The following is a 19,128-nucleotide window of genomic DNA, read 5'->3' on the forward strand; positions in this document are numbered from 1 at the left end:
TCATGATTATTATCAACACGGAGATCACAATTATTTGTCAAGATTATTCATGAGTTTTGTGACAAAAATATTTTTATTGGCATGTCCATGTGGTGTGACATTCCTGCTAATGTACAAATCTGTGCATCAAAATTTGGTCCTCTTTACACACTTAAATCCAGCTGATCCCTTAGACAAACATTTTTAGACACTTCTCTCTGGTATTTGCTTTGGTGGTTTTAGTGCATTTTGGGGAGTTTGATGGATATGCAGATATGCATATTCCTTGTTAGTACCTCTAAATCTGACTTCCTTCCATATAGTCGATGATGATCCGCTTAGAGGGACATGCTCTTCAAACTGCGTGATGCGAGGAAGAGCTGTGACTGTCACCTGACTGTGGTCAGGTGGTTATTTAAGGTGTGTTTCATTTGCTTTTGATTTGCATTCTATTGGTGAACCACACATTTTCAATATTGCTTAATCACGTTGTTTTAAGTCAAAATCATGACTGAGGCTTAAATTCGGTTAACTGTGCTGCCTAGTGGCAGTGGCTTTCAGCCTGATGCGATAGGGGGAAAAAACAACACAATAAACGTAATCTTATGTTCCTTTTTAGGTCATATAATATTTTTGTGATCATTTCAGTAAAAGTTGTGAACTGAAATATTCAGATTTGGTGTATTTTACTGCAAATTTTAAAATACACAGCAACAATGTCATAACCAGGAGAGATTCAGTGCTCTCTCCAAAGACATTTGATCAGGATTTCCATCCCAAAACTTGAATTCAATGTAGACCGCATGTGACATCTGGTTTGACACATTTGACTCTTTGTGAACATGTGTAACTTTTTCTTAAACAGTTGTTTTTGTTTTTTATTTTCCCCACTTATATCATTATTGTACTTTCTTTTTTTTTTTAAACTGGAAGAAAAAAGTTGTCAGGGTGTTTCTCTCTGGTAATAAGCTACTGTGATCATTAGGTAAGTGAAAACAATAGCATCATCTTAATAAGCAGCTTAAAACAATCAATCCAAATAATTCAAGCATGACTTCTGTTTTTTTCCTCCTGCTAATGACTTCACTAACGTACAACAGTTCTCAGTTCATCCCTCCTTCTGTTCTCTACCCTGTCTCATTTCAACATTCATCTTCTCTTACCATATCTGTTTCATACCAAATTTTGCCAGTTTACTCAGTGTTTCCCTTCTTAAACCTGATTTCCTCTATAAGTCTCCATTGCTCCTCCAAACGAATTCACTGCCACCCTTTCTCTTCTGTCCCCCATCTCTCCCCATTCCCCTTTCCCTCATCCTCCCTGACAGAGACACACACATGCCCCTCTTCCTGTCTTGTCTCTCCGAACTCGCTCAAGCACAACTAAGCCGAGGGTTTGAGTCCCAATGAGAGCGGTTAGAGCAATCAGAGCTTTTCACACCCTCTGATGTTCTTAAAAGGTGGAGGGATCAGACGCCCCCGCTGTACCACGGCACTTCGCTGACATAGTACACAGTCACAAACACACACGTTCTTACAGACACGTGCGCACACACATGCACACACAAACACACGTACCCAAATGACTGCACAGATACTCACAACATAGTACAGCACACTCATGCATCCACATTCACTTGAAATCCAACATCCATACATGCACAAAAGGTCACATGAAGACACAGGTATAAAAGCACTATGATGAGCTGGCTAACAGAGAGCATACTGACAAACAAACAGCAAAACAACAATATTAACAGCAGAATTTTGGCTACTGTTTGAAATCAGTTTCAAATTTTACGTCTACTAAATAACACTTCACATTAGAGAAGTGCCCTGAAGAACTGTTTGGCTTTGCAGCATGATGAGTAAATGTCACCATGCCATAACAATTTTGCTGTGTATATTTGTGAGCGTGTTTCAGTATTACTTGAGCTACCTAAAAACAGACAAAATACTCAATGTAACCATAGTAGCATCAGTATTTTAATTGATGTTTTTAAATAGGAAAAAATGCAGTATGCAATACACAAAGGAAGTAGACCAGCAAGGTTTCAGGTGAAAATGTTTGAGATAGTCCTTCCTGGTGTATCATTTAGGTCTGTGGGATCAGGTGTGCATGATGGTGTGATATAGAATGCAGTTAGGAAACTGAATGTACAGCTCCACGCTCCCCATAATGCGGCAAAGAGCAGTGACGCTATCAATTTACACCATAACGGACAACACAGTCACTTTGCACCAAAGTGAAAGACACCAAGACACACACAGTGAAAGACACACACAGAGCACAGGCACAAAGTTCAGGGGGATTAATTCACTGCATCATGTCATCAATCCTACCTTACCCCCTACTGTCAGAAAGGGAATAAAAATTTGTAAAAAGGGAAAACTGAAGTGTGGTGCCCTTAATACAGTGCTAACAGCTTCACCTTCTCTCCTGCTTTCTTCCCTTTTTTGTTACCTATTTTCTCTTTTTAGTTTTACCTAATTTTCTCCTCCTTTCACTCTCTTCTACTTTTCTATCTTCTGTTCATCAATCTACCCTCTCCTGCAGCCTCAGCCAGTCTGCCTTGATGAAAGGAGGCTCTTAGTCACATTGGGGTCAGTTTGTACACAAACACACACATACACACACCTTCATACACAAGAAAAGGGTCATCCTGGCAGGGTTACGCTGCACAAAGTCAGCTTCCCATAATGTGGCTGCTGTCGCCTGCATCACACCCTCATGATCCAATTAGGAGCCTCGATTCCTCCAATCAGCTGCTGTTTCAACCAACGGGGTAGGCGAGCAGGAAGAGGCAGGCGGGCAGCGCCAATCTCGTAAGTGCTTTTAGGGGATTAGAAGGGTGGAAAGTGGAGAGGGAGGGGAACAACTCTCTCCTCATCCTTGGTGCTCTTGTTTAGTTGCTAAGATCAGAACACTACAACACCCCTTAATTTGTCACACAAGTTTTCAGTGCAATGGCTGCTCGTCCGAAATAGAAGAAATCAAAGTTTGAAATTGTGAGAAGAAAACATATACGTTTCGCAATGGGAGATAATTAGATATGTAGGGTGACTGTGAGTGGAACAAAGAAAAGAAAAGGAAAGAGGGGGTTGTACAAACGAAAGACAGGAATTAACAAAACCTTTAATGCATCCAGAAATTAATTTAGGGTGAGAAGAGGGCGAATTAAGACTCAGGAGGCGCTGCAGTACCTTTTGGCCTTGTATGATCTCTATGGGTTCTAGTAGATACACTGAACATATGAATTATATGAGATACATGTATAACATCTTTAAATCAAATCATTTTAAACTACTGCTTTGGTAAGGTGCTATGAATACATTTCTGGGGTCTTGAGAATCACTGTACATGCACAAAGAATGTCGCTATATCAGTGTTTCCACACATTAATTTTTGCAGTGCAATAGCTTCTGGAAAAAGGGAAATAAATTAAGAGCGGGATAGAGAAAGACTGAGAGACAGAGAAAAGTCTTGATGAAGTTCGGATGCTCGTTATCGAAGCTACTAAAGAGCACAGAACACCACAGACCTAGTAAAATAATCACTGTTTTAAAAACAGGAAACTAATATACTGCAGGGGATTATATAAAAACAAAATCCAAAACACATTTATCTATGTAAATATGAAGACATATTCTAAAAAATAATGCTTAAAAAGATAAAAAAACCCAAAACCATACACACATCTGGCACACGACAACCTTGCATGCCTCGTGCCAATTGTGTAACCTGTGCAGCAAGTGAACGTGTTATCTCGTGCTATCATGTGTTCTCTTAAATAAACAATTTAGTGAAAGCCAATATTGAGATCTCTGAAGAAAACAATAGATGTTTCCTTCCAAGGCTTTTAACCACTATCCACAGATAACGCAAATTATTTGCACACAAACTCCTGTGCATGTAAGACAAAGAAAGAGTCCAAGGCATAGAGGCACAGTACGTAAAAATGAGTGTTAAAATATCTTTAGTCAAACATGTAATATCTATAGTTGATAGCATGCAAAGTGTTTTTTGTGTAATCACTGACCTCTGTTGAGACTTGCACGTATCGAAACTACGCCAACAGAGCTTAAATCATTTTTTGCTCCTGAACTGTAAGTTATGCTGACCTGTAGTTACATAATTAATAAAGTGACAGTTCGTAATGCAGTTAGGTCCTAGGAATCACATCCAAATGTGCTCAGGGTGCCTTCAGTTACTGTGATCTTTTTCATTTCAACAAGCCGCCTGCTGACCTGAGATCAATTATATCTGTGGAGACATTCACAAACAAATTCAAAACCTTTTTGTTCATACAGGCCTACACTCAACAGATGTGTGTGTGTGTGTGTGTGTGTGTGTGTGTGTGTGTGTGTGTGTGTGTGTGTGTGTGTGTGTGTGTGTGTATGCGTGTGTGTGCGCATGATTTTTTGTTTTTATTTTCTGTGTTAAGCACATTGAATTTATTTTCCTATTAGAACAGAAATCCAGTAATCATGAATAGCTAGGTGCGATCTGTTACAACAAGAAAATACAGTAAAACATGTTTCATCACTGCTCTGATTCAGCATGAGATTAAGCTTTAGTTTTAGTCGCCATGTCTAAAATATAAATGCATAACAGAAATCACTGGGTTAAATTTCTAGCAGTAATGAAAAACACTGCATGAACAATAAACAATTTCTATCATTTTAACAACAAAGTGTTGAAATGATGTCCACATCACACACACACATCACTGTCCACATCACTTGGTGTCCACACACAGTTTAAAACTATGTGTGGACACCAAGTACCAAGCTGATTGTTCACCTCAAAAGCCAATCTCCAGAGATATACCTCAGCAGGCAAAATCTGTTTTGCTCTTGCCTTTTTAATGAAGTGCTAACGGGTCATACAGTTGCGGTCAAGATATTTCTCAACTTCAACAAGTTTCTTCTCATTCATTCCTCACACTAAGTGAGGAGAGGGACCAAAGACAGGTCGGGCTATACAAGCGAAAAGGAAGAAGAATAAAACAAATTATCTAGAGTCTGCAATTTTGGCCTAAACAGCAGCAAACTGTTACACGTCGGTCTTTTGTTCACCTTGAGCCTGTACAATGTCATTTAAATTATGTTCTTCTCCAAAACTTGAAAGGTTTTGGCAAAAACTATCCTTATCCTGAGCAGTCATAAGAAAAGCAATTATTAACCAACATTAATTGTTATCACAGTTAGTAGGCAGCAAGTGGCCTGCTTCATTATCAGTACTGCTTGATATCCAACTTTTTTATTTACTTATAAAGGTCAGCATTGTTGTGTTTATCTGCATGTTTGTGTTTTTCTGTATGTCTGTCGGTATAGGCTTGCACTTACCACTCTGCAGGTTTTATCTTTCTCCTAAGCGTTTTGCTTGAGGCGTCAGGACCTCAATTAAAAAGAACTGCTTGTAGCAGTCATGAGCTTGATGCGTGTGCATGCGTACACACACACACACACACACACACACACACACACACACACACACACACACACACACACACACACACACACACACACAGACACTATATCTAAAATATGAATATTTCACTTTATCTAAGTCCCTTTACCTTGGAATGACCTGATTGTCCCACTATATGTGTGTATGACTTAATTTCCATAGAGGTATGTGGAAGTGCATTCAATCTAGTGCTTGAGCAAATACATGGAAACTAATACAGGCACAGAGGACTTGGTCCAATGACATGGAATATTTAGAGCATTAACACTCTCCTTTTTGTTAGGTTTTACATATTGGTCTGTTAATGATGCAGTGTTTGTCCTACATTCTCCACACTGCATGTTGTAATACATATATAAGACATAATCACACCACCATCTTCACCCACACTTTAAACATTCCCTAAATAATACTGAACACTAAAATTTTATTTTTTTAGGCAATAAATCAGTTCATTTATAACGAATAATACATTAAATCAATTAAGGCAATAAATCACAATAGGTTCGTTCTGATATGCTTTAGAAACAGGAGACTTCAGCTGTGCACTGCACAGTTAAAAATCCCTCTAGAGCACTTTATCTTACAGCATTTACAGGCAACTGCATTGAATTTTACTGTGTACTGCTTGTTGTCTTTGCGTCCTTTCAAACAGATGATATTTGTACTTTTAGGTATATTTTTTCTATTTTAACAGCAACACTGAGTAAGTTTGTGCAGGCACACACACACACACACACACACACACACACACACACACACACACACACACACACACACACACACACACACACACTAAAATAATGAAATTAACAGGGCGATCCCTTTTTTTCTAGTTCCTCTGTCTCTCTTTCTCCATGGTCCATGGCCCCAGTAAAAAGTGTCTCAAAAAAATGTTACACACATTCTGTGTGTGCATTAATCAACTGTGGCAGCCACTCTCTCTCTAATTACCAGACTTCTAAAACAAATTCCCTCACTCGCCCGAGTTCAGGCACATGTAAAATCAGGCAGCACGTGTAAAACAAGTAAGATTATGAAGGAACGTGGTTTGTAGAAGGCACACCATGTATTAGAATTCAAATGGTTTAGTTTAGGACCAGATAAAAAGCAAGAAGTACCTTTAAAGTGAGCAAATTACGGTCGTTCCCACTTCTTTCAAAGTAAAACAACAATATAAACAAATAAAAAAAGACCCCACAGCTTCCATTCTCTCAATATTGCTGCTACCAACCATATCTGTGTCCTCTCTGTCCCTTCACCCTGTGCTTGCCAAAACACTTCGCCTTCATGTTAACAAGAAAAACAAATAGACCCAGTAACATGAAACCTCTCAATGACAGTTACTCAGGGGTTCTGCTAGTGTATTATAAGACTGGCAGCATTTCTGTGCACTATTTAGAGTAAGCACAGTAGATCATTCACAGTTATGTGTGAACAAGGTTGACAAACAGCAGATTCTATGCTGTTCACTGCTATAGCCTATGTTAGTTGCTCTTGATATTGTCTGCACATACCCAGCCCAGCTATTCCGTTTGTGCCTGAGACACTGAACTGTAGTGGGCAGATCGATTTAAAAAAACAAAACTTAATTGCAACACACTAATTCAGTCTAATATTTGGATGTATTAATTTGGTACATTTTTATTATAAGTAGACAAACCATGTTTCAGTAGAGTTAGACATTGGTATCAATTTCAAAATCCTACATCACCTCATTCTCAAGTTATTGCACTCATAAGATTTTTGACTTGACTCCTGACCTTGACCTTGAGGTCAGAGACACTGAGATTCAAACTTGTCTGACATTTTTAGTAGATGCATGTATGATACTAATTTGATACTCCGACGTTGCCTCATTCTCAGATCGCATTCACAAACTTGGTTATCCAAACCAACTTGCCCACCCGTCCAGCACAGTGACAAACATACCTCATCAACCTTTTACGGTTGAGGGGAAATACTTGAACAGGTATATCCCTATCACAGTCTCAGTCTGAACATATACAACAACAACAAAAACAGCCCACCTTGACTCGCCATCCCCTTCATGGATTTAAAAGACTTTTCTTCTCATTTGCCCTAAACTTGTTCAGGTGATGGGTTGTAAAAGGCACCATACTTTTTGCGCATGCTTCTTCCTATCTCTATGAATATTGGATATTAGCATCTACAGTATACCCCATCCTTCATTAGTGACCACATGCTTATTTCCACCCTTAATACGTGTGGAAAGTGCTTTCTTCATATCTTCTCATGATTGTAAGTGGCTAATCACATTTTATGCAGATACAAAGAGCTATTGTCTGTGAGTCTGACTCTGCCTACCATCCTAAGTTGCTGCAAGTAGAATTTGAACTGGCCAAGGCATTCAAGCATCAGTCATGGATTCAGATGCCATTCAAGGTACGTGCAGTTCAGGAACTACACTGAACAAAAATATAAACGCAACACCTTTGTTACTGCTCCCATTCCCCATGGGATGGACGTAGAGACCTAAAATTCATTCCAGATACACAATATAACCATCCCTCCCAAACAGTGGTCACAAATCAGTCCAAATGTGTGGTAGTGGGCACATCTGCTATATTGAGGTAATCCATCCCACCTCACAGGTGTGCCACATCAGGATGCTGATCTGACATCATGAGTAGTGCACAGGTGTACCTCAGACTGCCCACAACAAAAGGCCACCCTGGAATGTGCAGTTTTGTCTCACAGCAAAATGCCACAGATGCCACAAGCAATGAGGGAGCGTGCAATTGGCATGCTGACAGCAGGAATGTCAACCAGATCTGTCGCCCATGCATTGAATGTTCATTTCTCAACCATAAGCCGTCTCCACAGGCGTTTCAGAGAATATGGCAGCACATCCAACCGGCCTCACAACCGCAGACCTCGTGTAACCACACCAGCCCAGGACCTCCACATCCAGCAGGTTCACCTCCAAGATCGTCTGAGACCAGCCACCCAGACAGCTACTGGAACAATTGGTTTGCACAACCAAACAATTTCTGCACAAACTGTCAGAAACCGTCTCAGGGACGCTCAACTGCATGCCCGTCGTCCTCATCGGGGTCTTGACCTGACTCCAGCTCGTCGCCGTAACAGACTTGTGTGGGCAAATGCTCACATTCGATGGCGTCTGGCACGTTGGAGAGGTGTGCGCTTCACGGATGAATCATGGTTCACATTGTTCAGGGCAGATGGCAGCTGAGAATGTCCCAGTTCTTGCATGGCCAGCATACTCACCGGACATGTCACCCATTGAGCATGTTCGGGATGTGCTTGACCGGCGTATACGACAGCGTGTACCAGTTCCCACGAATATCCAACAACCTCGCACAGCCATTGAAGTGGAGTGGACCAATATTCCACAGGCCACAATTGACAATCTGATAGACTCCATGCGACGATGTGTTGCACTGCATGAGGCAAATGGTGGTCACACCAGATACTGACCGGTTCTGGCTCCCCAGACCCCCAATAGCGCAAAAAACTGCACATTCCAGGGTGGCCTTTTGTTGTGGGCAGTCTGAGGTACACCTGTGCACTACTCATGATGTCAGATCAGCATCCTGATGTGGCACACCTGTGAGGTGGGATGGATTATCTCAATATAGCAGATGTGCCCACTACCACACATTTGGACTGATTTGTGACCACTGTTTGGGAGGGATGGTTATATTGTGTATCTGGAATGAATTTTAGGTCTCTACGTCCATCCCATGGGGAATGGGAGCAAAAACAAAAGTGTTGCGTTTATATTTTTGTTCAGTGTATAATAATACTTACACCTCAAATGCACCATTTTAAGTTTACGGAAAATGTATCAACTTTTCTCATTTTCTAACACTGTGTTAGGGTTGACGTGACGAATCCTACTTCCGGGCCTAAAGTAGTCTGCGTTTAATATGGCTTTTGTGTTGTTAACATCTTTAATGTTATGTATTTTCTTCTATTTAATCTCAAAAAGCTCCTAAAACAGTCAGTGATCACTGTTGACCTCCCTCGGCTTTTATTACCGCTAATCATTTATTTAAGCTCAGTTTTTAAAACCTTAGGATGTAACTACAGCCCAGCCCATGCAGCAGTATATGAATGACTAACCTCGTATTGTGGATGGATTATCTCAGTTGTTCTCCTGGCTGAAGTTTGGTCCTTTTAAAGCATCCTGCCATGCGATTACACTTGTTCCTGAACACCGAGAACACTCACGTTAACTTTTATCGAGTGGAAAAAAAGTTAGCTTGTTTATGATATGCTAACATAGCTGTGTCGCAAGCGGTCACTTAGCACATCATTATATACCAGCTAGCCAAACTTCAGTAACCCTACAAACGTCACTGCTGTTTAGTTTTCTGTCTTCATTTATGTTGGAAGTGATAACAGAGCTGTACGTTTGAATTTGTTTCCAAAACCCCGCAGTCAGGACATGCTATATTGTATTTAGATAGAAGCTAGCGAGCTAACTTCCTGCTAACTTCTAATTTCGTTAAATGTCATAAATTCCGTTTTCATGGATGCCTGGATGTTAAACTCAATTGTTACACCTGGTAGAGCAGAACGCTGATCATTTTATTAAAGATGAAAGACTTTAGACAGTTTTCAACTTTCAGTAATGCCATAGTGATCGTTTGATATATGGATCTGCAGCAGAGTTTAGGCCCAGACACGGCTAGTGACTGAACAACCGGATAGACAACATCAGTACTTTGATGTGAACACAGGCTAACTAACATTCCTCTTATATAAGCCACCTTATCAGGTTGTGAACTTCGCGCCATATGAATGTGTTGTGCTGCTCCAAATAGGGTTTTGGTTTTTTAAAAATAACAAAACAAAAACTGCTGGCCTTTATTACAGCGAGCAAATTGAAAAGATGTCAGAGGTGGTAACTCAGAGATTTTTTGTAACCGACTCTCTTACATATGCATTTCTGGGAGTGTTTTTCTCAATACCCACAATGCAGGGAGGGGAATATAAAAATTAAGCTAGCAAACAGATATACTAACATTTGTGACACACAATTAACTGTTAACGGTAACACTATTTAAGACAAAAAAAAGCAAGTCTTATATTTTGTGCTTAACAGTTTAGTTATTGCTGTGCAGATGGGGGATTGCAGATTTAAGAGCAACTGTAATGTTCATTTAATTTATTTGGAACGCCAGAAAATAATGTGATAAAAAGTATAAATTACCAAGCCTCAGAATTCTAAACTTGCTCAATTAACTCAGAGATGACCTAGAATCTCTAACAAAAAGGATTCATCCAATAACAACGGCAACAAAATTTCTTCCATGTCTTCAATTTTTGGTGTCAGGTTGTGCAAAGTGAAATGTCTGGATGGACATCAGGCATTGGCAGCCTTTATTAAGACTGCCAATGCCTGATGTTTTACCTGATGGGTAAAACAGTTTTTTATCCTCTGAATTGATTGGATAGTTTTAAGGTGCCATATGGTTTTGTTGTGATCAATACAATTACATGTCTACATTTTAAAAACACACTTTCTTAATATCATTTCATTCTGTTATAATTTCAGGACCATGGACAGTGCACTCAGGTGAACCTACACAAATTCAGCTGCATACACTTTGACCAGATGTGAGATATGTATGGTTGTATCTTGCCATGTCCCCTTAGGTGCAGCCTTTTTTGCACAGCTAACTCTACTCTACTCTAGCAATTAAGCCAGAGTACTTAAGGCCACATACAGTCCAGTGAGCCTTTGTGATGCAGCTTGTGAACTTGTGTGTGGTACCCTTTCTCTGTGTGAGAACCTTTTTAACTTTGTTTTGTTTAGTGACCATTTTTTCAGTTGTATTATGTTTTCTTTCCTTTGATAGTGGCTTCCCTGTGTATTTCAGTTTAATAAAAAACCAAACAACTTTAACAATTTTTGTCTCCATAACTTCTTTGTTTTTTCAACACTTTTTACTTACTTTCCCACATCCCATGGACTTTTTTAGAAGGAATGTAAGTATTATTCGTCTGTCAAACAAGTTAAAAGGGTGTGAATAGCTTACAGTGCTACAATTATAGAATCCTGTTTCAATTATAATAATTCTTTCTGCCAAACAGTCGGCCTACATTCAGCATATACTGCTATGACCTATATTTCTTTGCTGTTAACAGGTTAAGCCAGTCCTGCTTGTCAATACATTTTCTTAGTTTGTAACACTTGTACGTTTGGAAGGTTTGGCATGTCATACTGAAATTAACTGACTGCGCCTGTATGTAGAAAAAAGCACAACATTTGTAAGTCACCTGTAAAACTAACTTGGTGATTGTGTTGACATATTATGTTGCACCATTTAGTAAATCTGACCCATCGTGTTCACTTTTCAATAACTCAACCCCAGGTTTGTTTACTTCTGATGCAAAAAAAAGTATTTTGCTGTGCTAATCTATGGCCAGCAGAACCTACTCTAAGGAAGCGCTGCTATCCATCACGACTGTTATTATTCCTTGCCAGATCGAAGTGGCATCTGAGGATGCTATCCTTTCAAAAATCTGTCATCTGTTTATACCACCTGTTAACATCACCAAACACTTGTCTAACAGCAATCAGAAAAGCTACTGAGAACACTTTACCTTACATTGAACATAGAAGGATGAAAAAAAAAGGAGAAAAATTTAACTGGGCAAGAACAATCCAAAATCTGCACTACTCACCCATCCACCACTGTCAGTCACATTCAAACTGACAAAGGCTGGGATTGTGAAATAGACATTTGTAGTTTTCTGACTGATGAATATCCATTCAGGACTCACAATTCTATTCAGAAATAACATGATGCTCGAAAATTCCTCCACACATTAGGAAGTGCCAAATGAAGAGAACTGGAGAAAGTGAGAGAGGGAGATGAGTATGTGTGAATAAATGATACATATGCTTCCTTTTATATTTAAGTGTGTCTCTGTCTGACTGTGCCAAGCACAAAAATTATGGTTGGCACAGTGGGGGCCAAAGGGTTTAAGATGCTGGACTCTTGGAACTGACTTCCTTGAGTCTTGTTGGGGATCCTACTCATGTGTTGTGTTTCCCAACCATCTATCTCCTTATTCTGTCATCTTTCCAATCTGTGCCTCTAATAGCCTAAAAAGAGCAAATAAACATTTCAAAAAGAATCCATTACATAAAAATCTGTATTAATAAAATGAATGATTAATTTAATGACAGAATGACTGAATGAATGAGCTGAGAGCTCCGCTCTTACCAGGGTAATCAGCCTATTGATCAGCTCAGCTTTTCTCATAGAATTGACCATTTCTTATAGATGGTCAATACTTGGGCCACTTAGAGGTGACTAGGCAGTAAGAAGTCTGTTGCTCCTAATGAGCGTGGAATTGAGTCACATTTCAAAGAAAGAACAACATAGTGACTGTGTTCCAAGTCATCCAATCATGTCAAAAAAAAGATCACTCACTGATTTTAATAAATTACTGTCCTGCTCTATCATTAATGGAAAGTAAGTGTAAGTATTTTCTTTTACTACTATGCAAGTGCAGATTTTATACTTGATCAATTGTGACAGCCAAAAAAACAGGATGAAATGCAGAGGTTAGGACACACACACACAGCTGAGTGGTGGGAAGGGAAGGGAAACTTGAGTTGAACTAAGAGTGGGATGACAGGAGTCCAGGAATAGTGGCAATCAATGGATGGAAAGATGGATGGATAGAGGGAGGAAAAGAAGGTGGGGGGGAAGTGGGAGAGTTGAAGGGAGAGATGAGTGGTCTCCTGGGTGGAGTGGTGATAGTCTTGCTGTGTGTCTGTGAGACCAAATCCTTTCCAAACTGAAGGGAGAACAATAGGAGGAGAAAACCCACAGGTAGGGGAACTATGGGGGAGGAAACGAGAACAGAGGAGAGTATTGTGCATACTGATATATGTATCTTTATTCAAAACACTATGAAAAGCGTCTGGAGGCCACAACTTTTTTATATTGGTAACTCCTAAATATTTATTTATCAAAGTCAAGCACTACTTCCCAGCAGCTCTCATATGTCTACTTTATTATTAAGGATTTCAAGGAGTAATTAGAGCAGATGCACCTTGCCTTAAAAAGGGCAGAGTGGAGGTTTCTGGAACAACTTCACCTACTTCCAAGATGCATGGAGAAAAGTATAGAGTCTGATGAAGTTAAAGCTTCAGCAACGCTTTGTTTAATTGTGCATTTCAGCTTGTGGCCTTCATCGTCATGCTCATCATCAGAGTTTAAATATCATATATACAAATAAAAATAAACACAACCAATCATGTACATGAATAAATAAATAAAAACAGATAAAGATTTTTTTAATAAAAAATAAAATAAAAACGATGAAACACTAAAGTTGTGCTTTATCATACAAATAAAATATAGTGAAATAATAAAACTATAAAAGAAAATTAGATTAAAAAGACATTTATTAGGAGCCACTATCTAAACTTCTTAAATGATACTTCATTCATACATCCTGGAACAAACTTTAAGATAGAAAATCCATCCTGTTTTTCCTGAAAGAACTTCCATTACTTCCTCCCTGGTTGAAAGCCACAAGTTGTCCTTCATACCACATGTGTTGCTGGCGCATTAACCTTGTAAAACAAGGGCTAAAAAGCCAAGAGTGGGAAAAAAATGTACAGTTTTATCAAATCAAATTTTAGGCTGAAAACAAGCAGTGGTGTATGTTGGCAAATCGAGGAATGGTGCTAAATCTTACAACACAGAATTTCCTCTGAGAAACCTAATTCACACCAAGTATCTGCAATCAGTTCAAATTTATGTCTCAAAATTATGATTCTCAAAACAAACATTGCAATAAAATGGTATTAATCTCCACAAACACTGTCTGTACAAGGTCTTAAAAAATAGACACGATCTATCAAGGGTAAAGCAAACAAGAGACATGTGAAGAAGCGGCATAAGTGGTGCTTTTATGAAACTCATGAGTTCCCAAGTAAGGGTAATTTCTTTCATAAGTAGCATGCACAACCACACAACCACAATTACTACACACAGAGACACACACACATCACTAGAATAGCTGTAAAAACAGGTATTGATGAGAAGGCCTAGTCAATGACCATCAGAGGAAAACAGAGACCGCCATTAGCCAGCCAGTCAATTGCTAAAGCATTCTGGGTAATTCTAGCGCACACATACACCCAGACATGGGGATACACACATTGACAGCAAGAGGACACCCCTCAGGGACATCTTAACCACGTACACACATATACACACACACACTGAGACAAAAATTAAGGCAGGATGGCTTTTATACTGTCATGCTTTGTCCTTTCATTTTTCTATCTTGTTCTTTTTCCTCCATGCTCTTTATATCTGCCTTACTCTTCCTCTGCTTTTTAGCTGTTTTTTAGTCACTCCTTCTTTCTCTCACACCCAATGTCTCTCTCAGGGGTAAAGTGGTTGTTGGTTGCTCCTAGGGGGTCTTAACCAAGTCTCATTAGTGCAATAAAGTAGTTTGTGTGTGTGTGTTACTGTGTATGTGCATGAGTGGTGGTGATGATTGTGCATTAGCCAGCCATCTAATCAATGGGAAAAACCACTGAGCCCGGGTCCCTGCTTATGTTACCATCAGAGCTATTTATACGGAAACACACGTGTCCAGACACGCAAAAATCACAGCATATGGTTATGTGACAGCCATACGCTGTCACACAAGGATACGGGGAGTTTGACTCATGCCTTTCAATTCATACTCAACTTCAGCTTCAACACGACAAAATTTCTTTCCACTGTCTCACCCTCCCTCCGCTCCTCTCCCCCACTCTTATCTGTCTTTTCTTGTGGGAGTGAGACAGATTAACGTCAATGCTGGTTTTACTTATCATACTGTAGCCAGCACAACCCTCCAAGCAACAGAATGGGAGCAAACTGCAATACAATCAACACTGGGTGCAAGCAAAGTTGTACTACAACTGCAGGACACGTGCAAACACTGCATGGCAACATATTGGTTGGCACCCTTTTACTAATGTGTGGCATGGTTATGGTGGTTGGTTTTACTGATAGATTTAGAGCTGCCTCAAAATGCCAGCTTGATTATCTTGGGTATTTTGAGGTCCTTCTTTCAGACCTCAAAGTCTCCAATTACCTATGACAAATAAGCATATACGAGCAACATACAACTGATGATGATAAAACAAACAGCTCTTTTGTCCACCTACTGTAGGTTTGATACAATTTCTGATATAGATCAGTTTCTTCACTTTTTCATGCACACATTTACAAACACAAACATTAACACACAAACCGTTAAAGCTTAATGAAGCAGAACTCAGCCTGGTGCCCATTAGCTTCATAATTAATAATTTCTCCCTGCCTCCTAACACACTTATCAACTTGCAGAGGAGGTTGCATGCATGTGTATGTGTGTGTAATTAAGTGTGTGGGGTATGTGTGTTTGTTTGTGCCTGCCAGTGTCTGTGCACTTTGGCAGATAAGAGATGTAGTTGGTAAGGGAAATGGCATATGCGTGCAGACATGATCGTTTGCATGTCACTGTTATGTGAAAACCTTTAACTCGATTCAAACTACCGGCTTTTAAATGTTTAAAAGTTGACACTAAATTGATGGACAATTAATGTGAAAACAGTAGCAAAAAAGAAGCAAATTATAAGCAGAACAGTCTTAAAAATTACATACATGAAATTACATACCACCGTGGAGGGGGATCCATTGTGTATTCTCCATTTCCTCTTTCTCCCTTCTACTTGGAACTTGTTTTTACTGCTATGATCTATAGATTATCCTAAACGTAAAAAGAGACAGCGAGACAGAAGGAGAAAAGCAAAGGGAAAAGAAAGAAAACATGAAATTGTTAGAGAGCAATATCATAGGCCCTCTTATCTAATTCAACAAACTCTATTCCTTCCTTCCTTCTCTTTTTTTATTCCGTCATGTTTCCCCCATTCCTTTTCACTGCACTCACTCTACCTATATCCCCTTCTTCACCTCCCTTCTCTCTATCTCTGTGAATAGAACATCAAAAGCCTCTGAGTTAGATGGGGAATGACAGTATTTGCTATTGGTATGCAGGAAGACATGTCTGCTCCAAAGTGTTAGTCTAAAGGCCTCGGCTAAGTGTTTGTCAAGACATAAAGCCATTGTTCTCGTCTCCTCTCCTCTCAGATCTCAGACCTCTCCCTTTTTCTTTCTCCATCTCCTTTTCTCGCACCACTTTTGTACTTTGATGGAACATTTTACTTCAGTGTGTGTGTGTGTTAAGTGTATATATGAGTCTAGTATGAGAAGGGTTTGTGTGTGTGTGTATTGTGTGTGCCACTGTGCCTTAAGAAATTAAGCACTGCCGCACAAAACATTGCTGTTTATTTTTCATAAATTTAGATATTTCCATAACAAGCTGTATCCAGTAAATTAACTACAAAAAAGTGTAAACCTTGAACATACGCTTACTCAGGATAAAAAGATTTCCTGGTAAAACTTTTTCCTCACCTTTCTGGCAAACAAAGGAATTTATATCAAAAATAGAAAATAATTAACCAAATTACCTGTTCATTGCCAATATAAACAAACAAATCATTCTAACATCATGGTATAACAACTTTCCAATGTTTATTGCTTGCCAGAATCGTTTACATTGGATACACACACACACACACACACACACACACACACACACACACACACACACACACACACACATATATATATATATATATATATATATATATATATATATATATATATATATATATATATATATATATATATCCATCCATCTTCATCCGCTTTATCCGAGGCCGGGTCGCGGGGTAGCAGCCTAAGCAAAAAGGCCCAGACCTCCCTCTCCGCAGCCACCTCCTCCAGCTTATCCGGGGGAATACCAAGGCGTTCCCAGGCCAGCCGAGAGATATAATCTCTCCAGCGTGTCCTGGGTCTGCCCCGGGGCCTCCTCCCGGTGGGACATGCCTGGAACACCTCACCCAGGAGGCGCCCAGGGGGCATCCTTGTCAGATGCCCGAACCACCTCAGCTGGCTCCTTTTGATGTGGAGCAGCAGCGGCTCTACTCTGAGCCCCTCCCGGATGGCCGAACTTCTCACCCTATCTCTAAGGGAGAGGCCAGCCACCCTTAGGAGGAAGCTCATTTCTGCCGCTTGTATCCGCGATCTCGTTCTTTCGGTCACTACCCACAGCTCGTGGCCATAGGTGAGGGTAGGGACGTAGATCGACCGGTAAATTGAGAGCTTCGCTTTTACACTCAGCTCCCTCTTCACCACGACGGACCGGTGCAGCGTCCACATTACTGCAGCTGCAGCCCCAATCCGTCTGTCGATCTCCGGCTCCCTTCTCCCATCACTCGCGAACAAGACCCCGAGATACTTGAACTCCTCCACTTGGGGCAGGAACTCATCCCCGACCCGGAGTGGGCACTCCACCCTTTTCCAGCTGAGAACCATGGCCTCAGATTTGGAGGTGCTGATCCTCATTCCCGCTGCTTCACACTGCGAACCGTTCCAGTGCGACCTGGAGGCCCTCACCCGATGAAGCCAACAGAACCACATCATCCGCAAAAATCAGAGATGAGATTCTGAGGCCACCAAAGCGAAAGCCCTCCGCCACTTGGCTGCGCCTAGAAATCCTGTCCATAAAAATTATGAACAGAACCGGAGACAAAGGGCAGCCCTGGCGGAGACCATCACCCACCGGGAACGAGTCCGACTTATTGCCGGCAATGCGAACCAAGCTCTTGCAACGGTTGTATAGGGATCGAATGGCCCGTAGCAATGGGCCAGACACCCCATACTCCCGCAACACCTCCCACAGGACACCCCGAGGGACACGGTCGAATGCCTTCTCCAAATCCACAAAACACATGTAGACTGGTTGGGCAAACTCCCATGCACCCTCAAGTATCCTCGAGAGGATAAAGAGCTCCAGTGTTCCGCGACCAGGACGAAAACCGCAATATTCCTCCTGTATCCGAGGTTCGACTAGCGGACGAACTCTCCTTTCCAGCACCCTGGCATAGACTTTCCCAGGGAGGCTGAGGATATATATATATATATATATATATGTGTATATATATATATATATATATATATATATATATATATATATATATATATATATATATATATATATATATGCCGTTAGCACATGATTCTCCTTATGGGGACCTGATATGTTTAATATGCTGCTGAGAATATAGCCCAGAAGAAGCATATAGTATAGCTTTTATTTTGGAAAGAGCCATTTCTCTGTAATAAACTCTCTTTTCCAAAGATGAGTGTTTTCTCAATCAGATAGAATTATTATTTTATTTTAAAAACTGTACGTTTGAGTTAAAATATATATTTATAATTTTAATAAATGACAAATTAAAAAAGCATGAAAGTTTTTTTGTATCGAAAAAATATCGAACCGTGACACCAAAGTATCGAACCAAACTGAACCGTGAATTTTGTGTATCGTTGCACCCCTAATATATATATAGCTCGAGAAATACCAAGGGCTCAGAGAAGAGCTCAAGAAGATGTGGAGGGTGAAGGTGACGGTGGTCCCAGTGGTAATCGGGAGGCTGGGGTCTATCACACCAGGCAAGACCCCAGGTGCAGGCTGTGTAAAGATGCTTCAGAGACAATCCAGCACATAACAGCAGGGTGTAAGATGCTAGCAGGCAAGGCATACATGGAA

At 40.3% G+C, this 19,128-nt stretch overlaps 1 protein-coding gene across 3 annotated transcripts in view; it reads right to left on the reverse strand.

Annotated features, from left to right (window-relative positions):
- The window catches only part of esrrga (estrogen-related receptor gamma a), a 164,379-nt gene that overhangs the window by 97,442 nt on the left and 47,809 nt on the right, over positions 1-19,128 (reverse strand). For 2 of the 3 annotated variants that reach the window (XM_026171499.1, XM_026171490.1), the window contains exon 3: positions 16,130-16,209. The gene's annotated coding sequence lies outside the window, so the exon portion shown is untranslated. Of the gene's footprint in view, positions 1-16,115; positions 16,210-19,128 lie in introns of all 3 variants that reach the window. The other variant, XM_026171508.1, reaches the window with a different exon arrangement.

The sequence above is a fragment of the Astatotilapia calliptera genome, chromosome 1, assembly GCF_900246225.1.
Source record: "Astatotilapia calliptera chromosome 1, fAstCal1.2, whole genome shotgun sequence".
NCBI classification, from domain to species: domain Eukaryota; kingdom Metazoa; phylum Chordata; class Actinopteri; order Cichliformes; family Cichlidae; genus Astatotilapia; species Astatotilapia calliptera.